Here is a 21,673-nt window from a genome sequence, read left to right as displayed (position 1 = left end):
TACTAACAGCCATATCAACATGCTGAGGCCCTCACATACACACTAACAGCCATATCAACATGCTGAGGCCCTCACATACACACTAACAGCCATATCAACATGCTGAGTCTCTCACATACACACTAACAGCCATATCAACATGCTGAGTCCATCACAGACATACTAACAGCCATATCAACATGCTGAGTCCATCACATACATACTAACAGCCATATCAACATGCTGAGTCCCTCACATACACACTAACAGCCATATCAACATGCTGAGTCCCTCACATACACACTAACAGACATATCAACATGCTGAGTCCCTCACATACACACTAACAGCCATATCAACATGCTGAGTCCCTCACATACACACTAACAGCCATATCAACATGCTGAGTCCCTCACATACACACTAACAGCCATATCAACATGCTGAGTCCCTCACATACACACTAACAGCCATATCAACATGCTGAGTCCATCACATACACACTAACAGCCATATCAACATGCTGAGTCCCTCACATACACACTAACAGCCATATCAACATGCTGAGTCCATCACATACACACTAACAGCCATATCAACATGCTGAGTCCCTCACATACACACTAACAGCCATATCAACATGCAAGGCCATGACAAACAGGGAGACTGGAGGGGTCAAGGCCATGACAAACAGGGAGACATGGAGGGTCAACATGCTGGCCACATACACAAACAGCCATATCAACATGGAGACTAACAGGATGGGGTCACAGGCCATGACAAACAGGGAGACTGGAGCCATATCAACATGGGTCCATCACATACACACTAAGGCCATGACAAACAGGGAGACTGGAATCATGACAAACAGGGAGACTGGAGGGTCACAGCCATATCAACATGCTGAGCCATGACAAACAGGGAGACTGCCATATCAACAGGGTCAACAGGCCATGACAAACAGGGAGACTGGATATCAACATGACAAACAGGGAGACTGGAAGGGTCCATGACAAACAGGGAGACTGGAGGGGTCAAGGCCATGACAAACAGGGAGACTGGAAGGGTCAAGGCCATGACAAACAGGAGCCATATCAACACTGGAGGGGTCAAGGCCATGACAAACAGGGAGACTGGAAGGGTCAAGGCCATGACAAACAGGGAGACTGGAGGGTCAAGGCCATGACAAACAGGGAGACTGGAGGGTCAAGGCCATGACAAACATGCTGGTCCCTCACATACACACTAAAGGGTCAAGGCCATGACAAACAGGGAGACTGGAAGGGTCAAGGCCATGACAAACAAGGAGACTGGAGGGGTCAAGGCCATGACAAACAGGGAGACTGGAGGGTCAAGGCCATGACAAACAGGGAGACTGGAGGGGTCAAGGCCATGACAAACAGGGAGACTGGAGGGTCAAGGCCATGACAAACAGGGAGACTGGAAGGGTCAAGGCCATGACAAACAGGGAGACTGGAGGGGTCAAGGCCATGACAAACAGGGAGACTGGAAGGGTCAAGGCCATGACAAACAGGGAGACTGGAGGGGTCAAGGCCATGACAAACAGGGAGACTGGAAGGGTCAAGGCCATGACAAACAGGGAGACTGGAGGGGTCAAGGCCATGACAAACAGGGAGACTGGAAGGGTCAAGGCCATGACAAACAGGGAGACTGGAGGGGTCAAGGCCATGACAAACAGGGAGACTGGAAGGGTCAAGGCCATGACAAACAGGGAGACTGGAGGGGTCAAGGCCATGACAAACAGGGAGACTGGAGGGGTTTAGTTAAGCAGTTGGGAAAGGGGTCGCCAGGAAAGCCAAAGTGGTAACAAGTGACAAGTCAAGGGGAGTTAGCAGATGGTATACACATCATTGTGAGAGATATCGTAAACTTGAACAATGAATAAAACCACACTGTACCAGTCTAGTTAAGTGCCTGCCCTTCGAAGCCATGTCCTTTTCTAGCAGGCAGTCAGGAAAAACCCAGTGCCATGCTATGAAGCAAATCCTCCCCTCCTGCTCAGCGGGAGCACTGACCCTCTATGTGGGGTTTAAGCTGCGATAAATGTGTCCAGAATGGTTTCCGTGTGTAATTCTAAAGTGGAGGAGAAGTGCTCATGAAATATGGAGGTATTTTCTGGAGAAGTTGCTGTTTTTTGTATCTGGTATATGTGACAACATTTCACTCTCAGACCCAGCTTCCCAGCACTGTGCAACCAGGGTTCTTTTCTCAGACCCAGCTTCCCAGCTCTGAGCGACCAGGGTTCTTTTCTCAGGCCCAACTTCCCAGCGCTGAGCGACTAGGGTTATTTTCTCAGACCCAGCTTGTGCGACCAGGGTTCTTTTCTCAGACCCAGCTTCCCAGCGCTGAGCGACCAGGGTTCTTTTCTCAGACCCAGCTTCCCAGCGCTGAGCGACCAGGGTTCTTTTCTCAGACCCAGCTTCCCAGCAGCTGAGCGACCAGGGTTCTTTTCTCAGACCCAGCTTCCCAGCACTGTGCGACCAGGGTTATTTTCTCAGACCCAGCTTCCCAGCACTGTGAGACGAGGGTTCTTTTCTCAGACCCAGCTTCCCAGCATGTGCGACCAGGGTTATTTTCTCAGACCCAGCTTCCCAGCACTGTGCGACCAGGGTTCTTTTCTCAGACCCAGCTTCCCAGCACTGTGCGACCAGGGTTCTTTTCTCAGACCCAGCTTCCCAGCACAGTGCGACCAGGGTTCTTTCTCAGACCCAGCTTCCCATCGCTGAGCGACCAGGGTTATTTTCTCAGACCCAGCTTCCCAGCGCTGTGCGACCAGGGTTATTTTCTCAGACCCAGCTTCCCAGCGCTGAGCGACCAGGGTTATTTTCTCAGACCCAGCTTCCCAGCACTGTGCGACCAGGGTTCTTTTCTCAGACCCAGCTTCCCAGCACTGTGCGACCAGGGTTATTTTCTCAGACCCAGCTTCCCAGCACTGTGCGACCAGGGTTCTTTTCTCAGACCCAGCTTCCCAGCACTGTGCGACCAGGGTTATTTTCTCAGACCCAGCTTCCCAGCACTGTGCGACCAGGGTTCTTTTCTCAGACCCAGCTTTCCAGCACTGTGCGACCAGGGTTCTTTTCTCAGACCCAGCTTCCCAGCACAGTGCGACCAGGGTTCTTTTCTCAGACCCAGCTTCCCAGCGCTGAGCGACCAGGGTTATTTTCTCAGACCCAGCTTCCCAGCGCTGAGCGACCAGGGTTATTTTCTCAGACCCAGCTTCCCAGCGCTGAGCGACCAGGGTTATTTTCTCAGACCCAGCTTCGCAGCACTGTGCGACCAGGGTTCTTTTCTCAGACCCAGCTTCCCAGCACTGTGCGACCAGGGTTCTTTTCTCAGACCCAGCTTCCCAGCACTGTGCGACCAGGGTTCTTTTCTCAGACCCAGCTTCCCAGCACTGTGCGACCAGGGTTCTTTTCTCAGACCCAGCTTCCCAGCACTGTGCGACCAGGGTTATTTTCTCAGACCCAGCTTCCCAGCGCTGAGCGCCCAGGGTTCCTCTCCCACTTCCAAACTCCCAGCGCTGAGCGACCAGGGTTCGTATTTCATGCCCTGCCTCCCAGCGCTGTGCGACCAGGGTTCTTTTCTCAGACCCAGCTTCCCAGCACTGTGCGACCAGGGTTCTTTTCTCAGACCCAGCTTCCCAGCACTGTGCGACCAGGGTTCTTTTCTCAGACCCAGCTTCCCAGCACTGTGCGACCAGGGTTCTTTTCTCAGACCCAGCTTCCCAGCACTGTGCGACCAGGGTTCTTTTCTCAGACCCAGCTTCCCAGCACTGTGCGACCAGGGTTATTTTCTCAGACCCAGCTTCCCAGCGCTGAGCGCCCAGGGTTCCTCTCCCACTTCCAAACTCCCAGCGCTGAGCGACCAGGGTTATTTTGCCCTGCCTCCCAGCGCTGTGCGACCAGGGTTCTTTTCTCAGACCCAGCTTCCCAGCACTGTGCGACCAGGGTTCTTTTCTCAGACCCAGCTTCCCAGCACTGTGCGACCAGGGTTCTTTTCTCAGACCCAGCTTCCCAGCACTGTGCGACCAGGGTTCTTTTCTCAGACCCAGCTTCCCAGCACTGTGCGACCAGGGTTCTTTTCTCAGACCCAGCTTCCCAGCACTGCGACCAGGGTTCTTTTCTCAGACCCAGCTTCCCAGCACTGTGCGACCAGGGTTCTTTTCTCAGACCCAGCTTCCCAGCACTGTGCGACCAGGGTTCTTTTCTCAGACCCAGCTTCCCAGCACTGTGCGACCAGGGTTCTTTTCTCAGACCCAGCCTTCCAGCGCTGAGCGACCAAGGTTCCTCTCTCACGCCCAAACCCCCAGAGCTGAATGACCAGGGTTCTTTTCTCAGAACCAGCTTCCCAGCACTGTGCGACCAGGGTTCTTTTCTCAGACCCAGCTTCCCAGCACTGTGCGACCAGGGTTATTTTCTCAGACCCAGCTTCCCAGCGCTGAGCGCCCAGGGTTCCTCTCCCACTTCCAAACTCCCAGCGCTGAGCGACCAGGGTTCGTATTTCATGCCCTGCCTCCCAGCGCTGAGTAACCAGGGTTCCTCTTTCACTCCCAGCCTCCTAGCGTTGAGCGACCAGGGTTCTTTTCTCAGACCCAGCCTTCCAGCGCTGAGCGACCAAGGTTCCTCTCTCACGCCCAAACCCCCAGAGCTGAATGACCAGGATTATTGTCTCATACCCTGCCTCCCAGCACTGTGCGACCAGGGTTCTTTTCTCAGACCCAGCTTCCCAGCACTGTGCGACCAGGGTTATTTTCTCAGACCCAGCTTCCCAGCGCTGAGCGACCAGGGTTATTTTCTCAGTCCCAGCTTCCCAGCACGACCAGGGTTCCTCTCCCACTTCCAAACTGCTGAGCGACCAGGGTTCGTATTTCATGCCCTGCCTCCCAGCGCTGAGTAACCAGGGTTCCTCTTTCACTCCCAGCCTCCTAGCGTTGAGCGACCAGGGTTCTTTTCTCAGACCCAGTCTTCCAGCGCAGACCACTCACGCCCAAACCCCCAGAGCTGAATGACCAGGGTTATTTTCTCAGACCCAGCTTCCCAGCACTGTGCAACCAGGGTTATTTTCTCAGACCCAGCTTCCCAGCACTGTGCGACCAGGGTTATTTTCTCAGACCCAGCTTCGCAGCACTGTGCGACCAGGGTTCTTTTCTCAGACCCAGCTTCCCAGCACTGTGCGACCAGGGTTCTTTTCTCAGACCCAGCTTCCCAGCACTGTGCGACCAGGGTTCTTTTCTCAGACCCAGCTTCCCAGCGCTGAGCGCCCAGAGTTCCTCTCCCACTTCCAAACTCCCAGCGCTGAGCGACCAGGGTTCGTATTTCATGCCCTGCCTCCCAGCGCTGAGTAACCAGGGTTCCTCTTTCACTCCCAGCCTCCTAGCGTTGAGCGACCAGGGTTCCTCTCCCACTTCCAAACTCCCAGCGCTGAGCGACCAGGGTTCGTATTTCATGCCCTGCCTCCCAGCGCTGAGTAACCAGGGTTCCTCTTTCACTCCCAGCCTCCTAGCGTTGAGCGACCAGGGTTCTTTTCTCAGACCCAGCCTTCCAGCGCTGAGCGACCAAGGTTCCTCTCTCACGGCCAAACCCCCAGAGCTGAATGACCAGGGTTCTTTTCTCAGAACCAGCTTCCCAGCACTGTGCGACCAGGGTTCTTTTCTCAGACCCAGCTTCCCAGCACTGTGCGACCAGGGTTCTTTTCTCAGACCCAGCTTCCCAGCACTGTGCGACCAGGGTTCTTTTCTCAGACCCAGCTTCCCAGCACTGTGCGACCAGGGTTCTTTTCTCAGACCCAGCTTCCCAGCACTGTGCGACCAGGGTTCTTTTCTCAGACCCAGCTTCCCAGCGCTGAGCGCCCAGGGTTCCTCTCCCACTTCCAAACTCCCACTTCCAAACTCCCAGCGCTGAGCGACCAGGGTTCTTTTCTCAGACCCAGCTTCCCAGCGCTGAGCGCCCAGGGTTCCTCTCCCACTTCCAACCTCCCAGCGCTGAGCGACCAGGGTTCGTATTTCATGCCCAGCCTCCCAGCGCTGAGTAACCAGGGTTCCTCTTTCACTCCCAGCCTCCTAGCGTTGAGCGACCAGGGTTCCTCTCTCACGCCCAGCCTCCCAGCGCTGAGCAACCAGGGTTTCTCCCTCATGGCCAGGCTCCCAGCACTGAGCGCCCAGGGTTCTTTTCTCAGACTGAGCCTCCCTGGGTTGATTTCAGTGTGTGTGTGTGTGTGTGTGTGTGTGTGTGTGTGTGTGTGTGTGTGTGTGTGTGTATGTGTATTGAGGGATACCTGTGCTGTGACTTCAGGACTACATTCTGAGTCTGGAAAATGTTTTCCACCGTGTGTGGGTGTGCCTGAGGAAGGCAGAATGTCATCCATAAATGGAAGTGACCTGTTATGTGGTTACACTGCAATATGACTAATTTCTAGTCCCAATGGACTGTGCAGTGTGTGTGTATCTTTGTGAGCATGTGTTCATGTGCGCATGTGTGTGTGTGCATGTGTGTGTGTGAGTGTGTATGCACCTGTTTAGTGTTCCCCAGGACAGCTCCCTCCTCTGTGTTGTCATTGAGGGGACAGACAGATTCACCATCTCCCCTAATTCAATCCTGTCAAAGCGTGAGCGATAAACTGAAATTAGACCAAAAACCTATTTGTCTTGAAATGCGCTAGTGTCAATGTGACTTTGACTTTCACTGTCCCCTCCTTTACCTCCTCCTGTTATTGTGTGTGTGTGTACATGTTTGTGTGTTGTGTGTGTGTACGCGTTTGTGTGTTGTGTGTGTCTACATCTTCATGCAGTGGACTGGTCACTATGACATCACTGGAAACCACTGTATAGCACTGGTACATAGAGTTGAAGTCGAAAGTTTACATACACTTAGGTTGTAGTCATTAAAACTCATTTTTCAACCACTCCACAAATTTCTTGTTAACAAACTATAGTTTTGGCAAGTCTGTTAGGACATCTACTTTGTGCATGACACAAGTCATTTTTCCAACAATTGTTTACAGACAGATTATTTCACTTAAAATTCACTGTATCACATTTCCAGTGGGTCAGAAGTTTACATACACAAAGTTGACTGTGCCTTTAAACAGCTTGGAAAATTCCAGAAAATTATGTCATAGCTTTAGAAGCTTCTGATAGGCTAATTGACACCATTTTAGTCAATTGGAGGTGTACCTGTGGATGTATTTCAAGGCCTATCTTCAAACTCAGTGCCTCTTTCCTTGACATCATGGGAAAATCAAAAGAAATCAGCCAAGACCTCAGAAACAAATTGTAGGCCTTTGTCACGTGCGTTGTAAGAAGTGGACCAAGGGGCAGCATTGTGACCTATTCCTTTTTATTAGAATGTCGCCAACAAAAACAATAAACAATACAAAACCACAGTGAAGCTTAACAGGGCTATGATGCCTCTAACAAAGTTCAAATGTTGCCAACAAAACAAGAAATAACAAAACATAGAAAACAGAACATCGAATGACCCACCCAAATCACACCCTGACCAAACCAAAATAGTGACATAAAAAGGCTCTCTCAGGTCAGGGCGTGACAACCTCCACAAGTCTGGTTCATCCTTGGGAGCAATTTCGAAATACCTGAAGGTACCACGTTCATCTGTACAAACAATAGTACGTAAGTATAAACACCATGGGACCACGCAGGCGTCATAACGCTCAGAAAGGAGATGCGTTCTGTGTCCTAGAGATGAACGTACTTTGGTGTGAAAAGTGCAAATCAATCCCAGAACAACAGCAAAGGACCATATGAAGATGCTGGAGGAAACAGGTACAAAAGTATCTATATCCACAGTAAAACAAGTTCTATATCAAAATAACCTGAAAGGCCGCTTCAGCAAGGAAGAAGCCACTGATCCAAAACCACCATTTAAAAGCCAGACTACGGATTGCAATTGCACATGGGGACAAAGATTGTACTTTTTGGAGAAATGTCCTCTGGTTTGATGAAACAAAAATAGAAATAGAATGCTTGGCCAAAAATAGAATGCTTGGCCAAAAATAGAATGCTTGGCCATAATGACCATCATTATGTTTGGAGGAAAAAGATGGAGGCTTGCAAGCTGAAGAACATCATCCCAACCGTGAAGCACAGGGGTGGCAGCATCATCTTGTGGGGGTGCTTTGCTGCAGGAGGGTTTGGTGCACTTCACAAAATAGATGGCATCATGAGGAAGGAAAATTATGTGAATATATTGAATCTATATTATGTGAATATCTCAAGACATCAATCAGGAAGTTAAAGCTTGGTTGCAAATGGTTCTTCCAAATGGACAATGACCCCAAGCATACTTCCAAAGTTGTGGCAAAATGGCTTAAGGACAACAAAGTCAAGGTATTGGAGTGGCCATCACAAAGCCCTGACCTCAATCCTATAGAAAATGTGTGGGCAGAACTGAAAAGGCGTGTGCGAGCAAGGAGGCCTACAAATGTTGACTCAGTTACACCAGCTCTGTTATGAGGAATGGGCCAAAATTCACCCAACTTATTGTGGGAAGCTTGTGGAAGGCTACCCTGAGGGTTTGACCCAAGTTAAACCATTTAAAGGCAATGCTACCAAATACTAATCGAGTGTATGCAAACTTCTGACCCACTGGGAATGTGATGAAAGAAATAAAAGCTGAAATAAATAATTATCTCAACTATTATTCTGACATTTCACATTCTTAAAATAAAGTGGTAATCCTAATTGACCTAAAACAGGGTTTTTTACTAGGATTAAATGTCTGGAATTGTGAATAACTGAGTTGAAATGTATTTGGCTAAGGTGTATGTGAACTTCTGACTTCAACTGTACGTGCTGGTGTGGTATACTCTAGCAATAGACAGAAGCACATGGGACCTACTGTTTTAAATCAAATCAAATGTTATTTGTCACGTGCTCCGAATACATCAGGTGTAGACCTTACAGTGAAATGCTTACTTACAAGCCCTAACCAACAGTGCAAAATAGGTATTAGGTAAACAATAGATAAGTAAAGAAATACAAAATAAAGAGAAAACAGTAAAATGACAGTGAAAATAACAGTTGCGAGGCTGTATACAGGTGGTACCGGTACAGAGTCAATGTGCGGGGGCACCGGTTAGTCGGGCTAATTGAGGTAGCATGTGAGTGAAAGTATAGTTAAAGTGACTATGCATAGATGATAAACAGAGAGTAGCAGCAGTGTAAAATAGGGGATTAGCAGGTGGGGGGGACACAATGCAAATAGTCCGGGTAGCCAATGTGCGGGGGCACTCGTTAGTCTGGCTAATTGAGGTAGTATGTGAGTGGAAGTATAGTTAAAGTGACTAAATCAAATCAAATTTTATTTGTCACATACACATGGTTAGCAGATGTTAATGCGAGTGTAGCGAAATGCTTGTGCTTCTAGTTCCGACAATGCAGTAATAACCAACAAGTAATCTAACTAACAATTCCAAAACTACTATCTTATACACACAAGTGTAAGGGGATAAAGAATATGTACATAAAGATATATGAATGAGTGATGGTACAGAGCAGCATAGGCAAGATACAGTAGATGGTATCGAGTACAGTATATACGTATACATATGAGATGAATAATGTAGGGTATGTAAACATTATATTAGGTAGCATTGTTTAAAGTGGCTAGTGATATATTTTACATCATTTCCCATCAATTCCCATTATTAAAGTGGCTGGAGTTGAGTCAGTGTGTTGGCAGCAGCCACTCAATGTTAGTGGTGGCTGTTTAACTGCCTGATGGCCTTGAGATAGAAGCTGTTTTTCAGTCTCTCGGTCCCAGCTTTAATGCACCTGTACTGACCTCGCCTTCTGGATGATAGCGGGGTGAACAGGCAGTGGCTCGGGTGGTTGTTGTCCTTGATGATCTTTATGGCCTTCCTGTAACATCGGGTGGTGTAGGTGTCCTGGAGGGCAGGTAGTTTGCCCCCAGTGATGCGTTGTGCAGACCTCACTACCCTCTGGAGAGCCTTACGGTTGTGGGCGGAGCAGTTGCCGTACCAGGCGGTGATACAGCCCGACAGGAGGCTCTCGATTGTGCATCTGTAGAAGTTTGTGAGTGCTTTTGGTGACAAGCCAAATTTCTTCAGCCTCCTGAGGTTGCATAGATGATAAACAGAGAGAGGGGTTTGGGGCGTGGGAATGGCGGGACACAATGCAAATAGTCCAGGTAGCCATTTGATTACCTGTTCAAGAGTCTAATGGCTTGGGGGGTAAGAGCTGTTGAGAATCCTTTTGGTCCTAGACTTGGTTCTCCAGTACCGCTTGCCATGCGGTAGCAGAGAGAACAGTGTATGACTGAGGTAGCTGGGGTCTTTGACCATGTTTAGGGCCTTCCTCTGACACCGCCTGGTGTAGAGGTCCTGGATGGCAGGCAGCTTAGCCCCAGTGATGTACTGGGCCATACGCAATACCCTCTGAAGTGCCTTGCGGTCAGAGGCCGAGCAATTGCCGTACCAGGCAGTGATGCAACCAGTGTAGAACATTTGAGGATCTGAGGACATTTGCAGATCTTTTCTCCTTGGGGGAGGAATAGGCTTTGCCCTCTTCACGACTCTCTTGGTGTGTTTGGACCATTCTAGTTTGTTGTTGATGTGGACACCAAGAAGCTTGAAGCTCTTAACCTGCGCCGCTACAGCCCCATCGATGAGAATGGAGGCTGAAACCTTACTAACATAATGCATAGTAAAATCACAACTACTGTGTGTCTGGTTCTGTACAACAACTAGCTGGCACATAACGTTCTGAGAACTATAAATGTTTCTTAGAGCTTGGTGAAAGCGTGGCTGTCCTATTTTGCATACAATCTTCCCACAACTTTCTGGGAATGGTGCAGGATAGTTTCTTGGCTTTGGAACAATCTCAGCGCACATTTAAGGAACTTAACAAATAAACATGATTGTCTTGGTATTTCATTCCTTTAAGAGAACTTTTTGTAAAAGTTCAAAGATTTCTACAAAAAGTTCAAACATGGCTACATAAAGATTTAATAAAGATAATGTTCTAGGAATGTTCTCCAACTCGTTTGACATTGGGAATGTTCTCAAATAGTTCAGAGAATGTTATGAAACAACATTCGTCTGTGGGAATTTCAGTATTTCAGCATGAATGTTTCTTCATAGTTCTATTTCAAGTCATGTTGTCAAATTCTGTTCTCAGAGCATTAATGTAACCTTCCAGTAAAACTGTCAAGGAACCAGATTAAAACTGTCATGCCCTGGCCATAGAGGCTTTGACTCGGGTGGGCATTCTAGTTTCTTTAATGCTATGTTTTGTATTTCTGTGTGTTTGGCCGAGTGTGGTTCCTTAGCTGTGGGTAGTTGTCTTTGTTAGTGGCCTGTATAGCCGAAGTAAGCTTCACGGTCGTTTCCTTATTCTTTGTTTTGTTGGCGATATTTATAAATAAAAAGAAATGTTCGCTCACCATGCTGCACCTTGGTCCGGTCATTTCCACCCTGACAACGATCGTGACAGAACTATCCACCACAAACGGACCAAGCGGCATGGCCGGGGGGAGCAGCATTTTCTGGAGGAATGGACATGGGAGGAAATCCTGAATGGGAAAGGATCCTGGACATGGGAGGAGATCCTGGCGGAAAGGATCCTGGACGTGGGAGGAGATCCTGAATGGGAAAGGATCCTGGACGTGGGAGGGATCCTGGCGGGAAAGGATCCCGTGGGAGGAATCCTGGCGGGAAAGGATCCTGGACGTGGGAGGAGATCCTGAATGGGAAAGGATCCTGGACGTGGGAGGAGATCCTGGCGGGAAAGGATCCTGGACGTGGGAGGAGATCCTGGCGGGAAAGGATCCTGGACGTGGGAGGAGATCCTGAATGGGAAAGGATCCTGGACGTGGGAGGAGATCCTGAATGGGAAAGGATCCTGGACGTGGGAGGAGATCCTGAATGGGAAAGGATCCTGGACGTGGGAGGAGATCCTGGCGGGAAAGGATCCTGGACGTGGGAGGAAATCCTGAATGGGAAAGGATCCTGGACGTGGGAGGAGATCCTGAATGGGAAAGGATCCTGGACGTGGGAGGAGATCCTGGCGGGAAAGGATCCTGGACGTGGGAGGAAATCCTGAATGGGAAAGGATCCTGGACGTGGGAGGAAATCCTGAATGGGAAAGGATCCTGGACGTGGGAGGAGATCCTGGCGGGAAAGGATCCTGGACGTGGGCGGAGATCCTGAATGGGAAAGGATCCTGGATGTGGGAGGAGATCCTGGCGGGAAAGGATCCTGGACGTGGGAGGAGATCCTGAATGGGAAAGGATCCTGGACGTGGGAGGAGATCCTGAATGGGAAAGGATCCTGGACGTGGGAGGAAATCCTGAATGGGAAAGGATCCTGGACATGGGAGGAGATCCTGAATGGGAAAGGATCCTGGACGTGGGAGGAGATCCTGAATGGGAAAGGATCCTGGACGTGGGAGGAGATCCTGAATGGGAAAGGATCCTGGACATGGGAGGAGATCCTGAATGGGAAAGGATCCTGGACGTGGGAGGAGATCCTGGTGGGAAAGGATCCTGGACGTGGGAGGAAATCCTGAATGGGAAAGGATCCTGGACGTGGGAGGAAATCCTGAATGGGAAAGGATCCTGGACATGGGAGGAGTTCCTGAATGGGAAAGGATCCTGGACGTGGGAGGAGATCCTGGCGGGAAAGGATCCTGGACGTGGGAGGAGATCCTGGCGGGAAAGGATCCTGGACGTGGGAGGGATCCTGGCGGGAAAGGATCCCGTGGGAGGAGATCCTGGGGAAAGGATCCTGGACGTGGGAGGAGATCCTGGCGGGAAAGGATCCTGGACGTGGGAGGAGATCCTGGCGGGAAAGGATCCTGGACGTGGGAGGAGATCCTGGCGGGAAAGGATCCTGGGCGTGGGAGGAGATCCTGGCGGGAAAGGATCCTGGACGTGGGAGGAGATCCTGGCGGGAAAGGATCCTGGACGTGGGAGGAGATCCTGGCGGGAAAGGATCCTGGACGTGGGAGGAGATCCTGGCGGGAAAGGATCCTGGACGTGGGAGGAGATCCTGGCGGGAAAGGATCCTGGACGTGGGAGGAGATCCTGGCGGGAAAGGATCCTGGACGGGGAGGAGATCCTGGGGGGAAATGGGACCAGGATCCTGGTCGTGGGAGGAGATCCTGAATGGGAAAGGATCCTGGACGTGGGAGGAAATCCTGAATGGGAAAGGATCCTGGACGTGGGGGAGGAGATCCTGAATGGGAAAGGATCCTGGACGTGGGAGGAAATCCTGAATGGGAAAGGATCCTGGTCGTGGGAGGAGATCCTGGTGGGAGATCCCGTGGGAGGAAATCCTGAATGGGAAAGGATCCTGGACGTGGGAGGAAATCCTGAATGGGAAAGGATCCTGGACATGGGAGGAGTTCCTGAATGGGAAAGGATCCTGGACGTGCGGTGGAGATCCGCACGGGGGATCCTGTGACGTGGGAGGAGATCCTGGCGGGAAAGGCCGTGGGAGGAGATCCTGGCGGGAAAGGATCCTGCGCCGGATCCTGCGGGAAAGGATCCTGGACGTGGGAGGAGATCCTGGCGGGAAAGGATCCCGTGGGAGGAGATCCTGGCAGGAAAGGATCCTGGACGTGGGAGGAGATCCTGGCGGGAAAGGATCCTGGACGTGGGAGGAGATCCTGGCGGGAAAGGATCCTGGACGTGGGAGGAGATCCTGGCGGGAAAGGATCCTGGACGTGGGAGGAGATCCTGGCGGGAAAGGATCCTGGACGTGGGGAGGAGATCCTCGGGAAAGGATCCTGGACATCCTGGCGGGAAAGGATCCTGGACGTGGGAGGAGATCCTGAATGGGAAAGGATCCTGGACGTGGGTGGAGATCCTGAATGGGAAAGGATCCTCCGTGGGAGGAAATACTGTCTGGGAAAGATCCTGGACATGGGAGGAGATCCTGAATGGGAAAGGATCCTGGACAGGGATGATCCTGAATGGGAAAGGATCCTGGACGTGGGAGGAGATCCTGGCGGGAAAGGATCCTCCAGTGGGAGGAGATCCTGGCGGGGAAAGGATCCCGTGGGAGGAGATCCTGGCGGGAAAGGATCCTGGACCTGGGAGGAGATCCTGGCGGGAAAGATCCTGGCGTGGGAGGAGATCCGCGGGAAAGGATCCTGGACGTGGGAGGAGATCCTGGCGGGGAAAGGATCCCCAGTGGGAGGAGATCCTGAATGGGAAAGGATCCTGGACGTGGGAGGAGATCCTGAATGGGAAAGGATCCTGGACGTGGGAGGAAATCCTGAATGGGAAAGGATCCTGGACATGGGAGGAGATCCTGAATGGGAAAGGATCCTGGACGTGGGAGGAAATCCTGAATGGGAAAGGATCCTGGACGTGGGAGGAGATCCTGGTGGGAATGGATCCTGGACGTGGGAGGAAATCCTGAATGGGAAAGGATCCTGGACGTGGGAGGAAATCCTGAATGGGAAAGGATCCTGGACATGGGAGGAGATCCTGAATGGGAAAGGATCCTGGTGTGGGAGGAGATCCCGGGAAAGGATCCTGGACGTGGGAGGAAATCCTGAATGGGAAAGGATCCTGGACGTGGGAGGAGATCCTGAATGGGAAAGGATCCTGGTCATGGGAGGAAATCCTGAATGGGAAAGGATCCTGGACATGGGAGGAGATCCTGAATGGGAAAGGATCCTGGACGTGGGAGGAAATCCTGAATGGGAAAGGATCTGGTGTTTGGGAGGTTTCCAATGGGAAAGGATCCTGGTCGTGGGAGGAGATCCTGAATGGGAAAGGATCCTGGACGTGGGAGGAAATCCTGAATGGGAAAGGATCCTGGACGTGGGAGGAGATCCTTGGGAAAGGATCCTGGACGTGGGAGGAAATCCTGAATGGGAAAGGATCCTGGACGTGGGAGGAAATCCTGAATGGGAAAGGATCCTGGACATGGGATAAGATAAAAATGGGAAAGGATCCTGGACGTGGGAGGAGATCCTGGCGGGAAAGGATCCACCGTGGGAGGAGATCCTGGCGGGAAAGGATCCTGGACGTGGGAGGTGAGGAGGAGATCCTGGCGGGAAAGGATCCTGGACGTGGGAGGAGATCCTGAATAACGTGGGAGGAGATCCTGAATGGGAAAGGATCCTGGACGTGGGAGGAGATCCTGAATGGGAAAGGATCCTGGACGTGGGAGGAAATCCTGAAAATGGGAAAGGATCCTGGACGTGGGAGGAAATCCTGAATGGGAAAGGATCCTGGACGTGCAGAAATCCTGAATGGGAAAGGATCCTGGACGTGATCCTGGTGGGAAAGGATCCTGGACGTGGGAGGAAATCCTGAATGGGAAAGGATCCTATTGGGAGAAATCCTGAATGGGAAAGGATCCTGGACATGGGAGGAGATCCTGAATGGGAAAGGATCCTGGACGTGGGAGGAGATCCTGGCGGGAAAGGATCCTGGACGTGGGAGGAGATCTCGGGAAAGGATCCTGTGTTCATTAATCCTCGGGGAAAGGATCCTTACGTGGGAGGAGATCCTTCGGGAAAGGATCCTGGACGTGGGAGGAGATCCTGGCGGGAAAGGATCCACGTGGGAGAGATCCTGGCGGGAAAGGATCCTGGACGTGGGAGGAGATCCTGGCGGGAAAGGATCCTGGACGTGGGAGGAGATCCTGGCGGGAAAGGATCCTGGACGTGGGAGGAGATCCTGGCGGGAAAGGATTGCCTGCTGTGGGAGCTTGTGGAAGCAGTGAGGAAGGCGGAGGCAGCGAGAAAAAGGGACCAGGATTACACAGAGTCACGGCTGGCACGAAAGACCGGGAGGCCACTCCCAAAAATGATTTTGGGGGGTGGCACACGAGGAGATTAGCTGAGTCAGGTTGGAGACCTGAGCCAACTCCTTGTGCTTACCGTAGGGAGCGCGGTACTGGTCAGGCACCGTGTTATGCGGTGGAGCGCACGGTGTCTCTAGTGCGCGTTCACGGCCTTGTGCGCTACATTCCAGCTATCCTGCGCCGGCTCTGCGCACTGTGTCTCCGGTGCGTTTGCACAGCCCAGTGCGTCCCGTGCCAGCGCCCCACCTTTACCGTGCAAAGGTAACCATCCAGCCAGGATGGGTTGTGCAGGCTCTACGTTCGAGACCTCCAGTGTGCCTCCACGGCCCAATGTATCCGGTGCCTGCTCCAAGAACCAGGCCTCCTGTATGTCTCCCCAGCCTCCAGTGATGATCCATGGCACGGAGCCTCCAGTGATGATCCATGGCACGGAGCCTCCAGTGAGGATCCATGGCACGGAGCCTGCAGCGACGGTCTCCAGTCCGGAGCCTGAAGGTCCCCAGAAAAAGCCTGCAACTTGAGGGTCCCCAGTCCGGGGCCTGCAGGGTCCCCAGTCCGGGGTTTGGTCGATAGGGTCCCCAGTCCGGGGCCTGCAACAAGGGTCCCCAGTCCAGGGCCTGCAACGAGGGTCCCCAGTCCGGGGCCTGCAGCGAGGGTCCCCAGTCCAGAGGCGCTACCAAAGTGGGGGGAGCCAGAGGTGGAGCGGGGTCTGTGTCCCACACCGGAGCCGCCACCGAAGTAGATGCCCACCCAGACCCTCCCCTATAGAGTCAGGTGTTGCGGCCGGAGTCCACACCTTTGGTACTGTCACGCCCTGGTCATAGAGAGGCTTTTATTCTCTATTTTGGTTAGGCCAGGGTGTGACTAGGGTGGGCATTCTAGTTTCTTTAATTCTATGTTTTGTATTTCTGTGTGTTTGGCCGAGTGTGGTTTCCAATCAGAGGCAGCTGTCTATTGTTGTCTCTGATTGGGGATCATACATAGGCAGCCTGTTTTGCCACTGTAGTTGTGGGTAGTTGTCTTTGTTAGTGTCCTGTATAGCCGAAGTAAGCTTCACGGTCGTTTCCTTATTCCTTTTTGTTGGTGACATTTATAAATAAAAATAAATGTACACTCACCATTTCCACCCTGACGACGATCGTGACAAAAACGTTCTCAGAACCTCCCTGCAACCTAAAAAACAAACGTTCCTAGTACAGGTGAAATGTTTAATTGTTTTCTCAGAGGCAGCTGGCAATCGTTGTCTCTGATTGAGAACCATACTTAGGTAGCCTGTTTTCCTATTTTGAGTTGTGGGTGATTGTTTTCTGTTGTGTGTATGCACCAGCCAGAACAGTTTCGGTCGTTCTCTTTGTTATTTTTGTTATTTCTGTGTTCATTAAATAAAAATGGACACATAACACGCTGCACCTTGGTCCTCACCTTCTTCAACCCACGACGATCGTTACAGTGGGAAATGTTTGTACACGTTTTCCTCACTGACATGCTTATCCAGTTTAAGAGCCAGGCCCTGTCCAACCAGAAGAGCCCTGGAAGTGTAATATAAGGAGCTCTCCTGACTCCAGCCCATGTCTGTTTCCCAAATGGCATCCTTTTCCCTATAGTAAACTACTTTGACCAGAGCCCTATGGGCCCATATGGACCCCTAGTACACTATACTATACACTATGTGTTGACATTTGGAGATATTTGCTTTAGCTGCACTGAGAATTCTAAAAGTATGAATGCCAACAGTCCAATATTCTAGAGCAATGCTCTGCACATGCGTACAAGTTTGGTACTCCAATTGACCCTTAAATTGTTTTGTGCCTCAATTTATTTTGTTTTATTATTATATATTTATTTTTTATTAACTGCTCTGGGATATGTGGGACGCTAGCGTCCAACAGCCAGTGAAATTGCAGGGCGCCAAATTCAAAACAACAGAAATCTCATCATTAAAATTCCTCAAACATACAAGTATTATATACAATTTTAAAGATGAACTTCTCGTTAATCCAGCCACAGTGTTTGATTTCAAAAAGGCTTTACAGTGAAAGCACACCTTGCGATTATGTTAGGTCAGCACCAAGTCACAGACAAACATACAGCCATTTTCCAAAGAAGGAGAGGTGTCACAAAACTCAGAAACAGCGTTAACATTAATCTAACCTTTGTTGATCTTCACCAGATGGCACTTCCAGGACTCCATGTTAGACAATAAATGTGTGTTTTGTTCGATAAAGTTCATCTTTATGTCCAAAAACCTCATTTGAAATTGGTGTGTTATGTTCAGAAAGTCATTGTCTCAAACAAACATCTGGTGAAAGTGCAGAGAGCCACATCAAATTACAGAAATACTCATCATAAACATTGATAAAAGATACAAGTGTTAAACACACAATTAAAGATAAACTTCTCCTTAATGCAACCACTGTGTCAGATTTCAAAAAGGCTTTACAGCGAAAGCACACCTTGTGATTATGTTCAGTCAGCGCCAAGTCACAGAAAAACATACAGCCATTTTCCAAAGAAGGAGAGGTGTCACAAAACTCAGAAACAGCGTTATAAATATTCACTTACCTTTGATGATTTTCATCAGAATGCACTCCCAGGAATCCCAGTTCCACAATAAATGTTTGTTTTGTTTGATAAAGTCCATCATTTATGTCCAAATACCTTCTTTTTGTTTGCACGTTTAGCCCGGTAATCCAAATGCGAGCAATTAGTTCAGATGAAAAGTCAAAAAAGTTATATTACAGTTTGTAGAAACATGTCAAACGATGTATAGAATCAATCTTTAGGATGTTTTTATCATAAATCTTCAATAATGTTTCAACCGGACAATTCCTTTGTCTTCAGAAATGAAAAGGAACAGAGCTCGCTCTCACGGTCGCGTGCCTGTCTGAGTTCATGGCATTCTGCCAGACCTCTTAGTCAAACAGCTCTTATTCTCTCCCCCTTCGCAGTAGAAGCCTGAAACAAGGTTCTAAAGACTGTTGACATCCAGTGGACACCTTGTAAAGCGCAATATGGCCCCATAGACACTGTATATTGGATAGGCAAAGACTTGAAAAACTACAAACCTCAGATTTCCCACTTCCTGGTTGGATTTTTTTCTCAGGTTTTTGCCTGCCATATGAGATATGTTATACTCACATACATCAGTTTTAGAAACTTCAGAGTGTCTTCTATCCAAATCCACTAATTATATGCTAATTCTAGCTTTTGGGCCTGAGTACCAGGCAGCTTACTCTGGGCACCTTATTCATCCAAGCTACTCAATACTGCCCCCTTTCCCAAAGAAGTTTATTAAGAAATAGTGCTCCTTGTGATACAGAAACGGTATGGTGGCATGAGAGTATGACAATTTGGATACGCCCAACCCTAGTGCACTATATAGGGAAAAGGGTGTAATTTGGGATGCAGACCATCTATCTTGAAACATGATCTCTGTCTGAAACATGATCTCTGTAAGTGATCACAAATTGTCCAGGGCTCCCACTCTCCACAGTGATAATAGTCATCTCTACCCCTCAACATAACCCTGCTATGAACCAGGCCCTGCACCCATAGATCAGAGAGGGAAAGATTGAGAGGGAAAGAGTGACCAAGAAAGAGACCGTGAGGGAGAGACCAAAGAGAGAGAGAGAGAGAGAGAGAGAGAAATGGGCAGGGAGAGAGACAGAGAGACGGGCAGAGAGAGAGGGTGAGAGAGAGGGATAGGGTGAGAGAGAGAGGGAGAAGGAGAGCGAGAGAGAGAGTAGGGGGAATGAGAGAAGAAAGGGGAGAGAAAGAGGGAGGGCAGCCAAGAGCCTGGGGTCTGAACCCATTCACCAGTCACCACATTGCCACTTTGTCCTTCTCTCGCAGTTTGATATCATCTGCTTCCCCTCTTCTGTCTGTATTTCATCTCTCCAGTCCTCTCTCTTTCTCTCTCTCTCCCTGCTTGCCTCTCTCTCTCACACACACACACTGCTGTGAGAGAAGATGCATGATTTATGAAGCTCTATTTTTACCAGTTACTGAGCAGAAGTGAGTGAGAAACGGCGACAAAGAGAGGGAGAGAGAGCGAGAGAGAGCGAGAGAGAGAGAAGTCGAGAGAGTTTGAAGTGAGAGCCCTAGGGGATGGAGGAGGAGAGGAGAGTGGGGAGGCATCCATCACCCTGTGACCCCTCTCCTGTAAAGGAAGATGGGAAATAGGTTTTAGTGGTGAGACAGAAGTATGAGGGAACTGACAAATCTCTATGTAACATTCCAGAGGGAAAGAGCAATGGAACCGGGCCTGTCCCCTTAATATGACACAATTATCTGGGTTGCGTCCCAAATGGCACTCTATTCCCGATATAGCATACTACTTTAGACCAGGACCATAAAACATGTTTGTTTGTCATGTGTCAGAAACTTGTATTGGCATGAGAAGAACAATGGCACGTTGTTTGGGGGGATTAAGTTCTAAGGGGTATGTGAGTTTTGTGTAGGTGTGCAGGTGTTTATGTAAATGACCATGTGTATAATACCATGTGCATGTTTAACAGGTGTGCATGTAGGTGTGTGTGTGTACAGGCAGTGCTCCCTCCCTAGTTGAGGATGCTGGCTGTTGGGTGCAGATAAAATGGGATATTTCAGGGCTTTCTCTCACTCTAAGACAGCCCTTATCTCTTCCCCACCTCTCATGTTGGCTGTGCTGGTCCAGCCATGAGTGATATTAATACCCACGCTAATGAGCCCCTTCCTTGAAGATACTGAAACAATTGGTAGGGGAGGTGGAGGAGAGGAGATGGGGGAGGAGGAAGGGGGGGGGGGGTGCTGAATCAGTCTCTATCCTGTGCCACAACTGTTGGGATTGTGGAACACACGAACAAAGAGTGAAGTCAAGCTCCAATCACATTAATCATGGCCTGTGACAAGTGTGTAAAGCTGGAGGAGAAATTGTGTTCCAAATGACACATTATTCCTACTCAGTGCACTACTTCTGACCAGGGTCCATAAGGCTCCAGTCAAAAGTAGTGCACTATAAAGGAAATAAGGCACCATTTGACATGCATAATTACACTGATGGAGATGGGGAGGGTGAGTGTCTGGCCAGGGAGTGTGTGTGTGTGTGTGTGTGTGTGTGTGTGTGTGTGTGTGTGTGTGTGTGTGTGTGTGTGTGTGTGTGTGTGTGTGTGTGTGTGTGTGTGTGTGTGTGTGTGTGAGGGCTGTGGCAGTCATGAAATTTTGTCAGCCGGTGATTGTCAAGCAAATAACTGCCGGTCTCACGGAATTGACCGTTAATTAACATAAACATATTTTGCATCTCCCGGTGTCACGCCCTGACCATAGAGAGCCCTCGGTTCTCTATGGTGTTTAGGTCAGAGCGTGACTAGGGGGGGTGTTCTAGTCATTGACTTTCTATGTGGCTGTGTTGTATGGTTCCCAATTAGAGCCAGCTGGTAATCGTTGCCTCTAATTGGGGATCATATTTAGGAAGCCCTTTCTCCCACCTGCATTGTGGGATATTGTTTTGTTGAGTGCTGATGTGTGCTCTGTTCTTCACTTTCGTCATATGTTTATTGTTTTTGTTCAAGTTCCAAGGTAATAAAGATGTGGAACCCAACACGCTGCGCCTTGGTCCGTCAATCACAGAGACGCATACAAAGCTCTCCCTCACCCTCCATTTGGCAAATCTGACCATAATTGTATCCTCCTGATTCCTGCTTACAAACAAAAATTAAAGCAGGAAGCACAAGTGACTCGGTCAATAAAGAAGTGGTCCAATGAAGCAGATGCTAAGTTACAGGACTGTTTTGAAAGCACAGACTAAAATATGTTCTGGGATTCTTATGATGGCATTAAGGAGTACACCACATTAGTCACTGGCTTCATCAATAAGTGCATCGATGATGTCATC

General features: G+C 49.8%; 1 protein-coding gene across 1 annotated transcript in view; it reads left to right on the top strand.

The window, feature by feature from the left end:
* Nucleotides 1-21,673, top strand: part of gpc3 (glypican 3) — a 443,954-nt gene that overhangs the window by 181,546 nt on the left and 240,735 nt on the right. The window lies entirely within an intron of this gene.

This window comes from Oncorhynchus masou, chromosome 9, assembly GCF_036934945.1.
Source record: "Oncorhynchus masou masou isolate Uvic2021 chromosome 9, UVic_Omas_1.1, whole genome shotgun sequence".
Lineage (NCBI taxonomy): Eukaryota > Metazoa > Chordata > Actinopteri > Salmoniformes > Salmonidae > Oncorhynchus > Oncorhynchus masou.
Note: the sequence above shows the minus strand (reverse complement) of the source record. Positions and strands in the feature narration are given on the sequence as shown.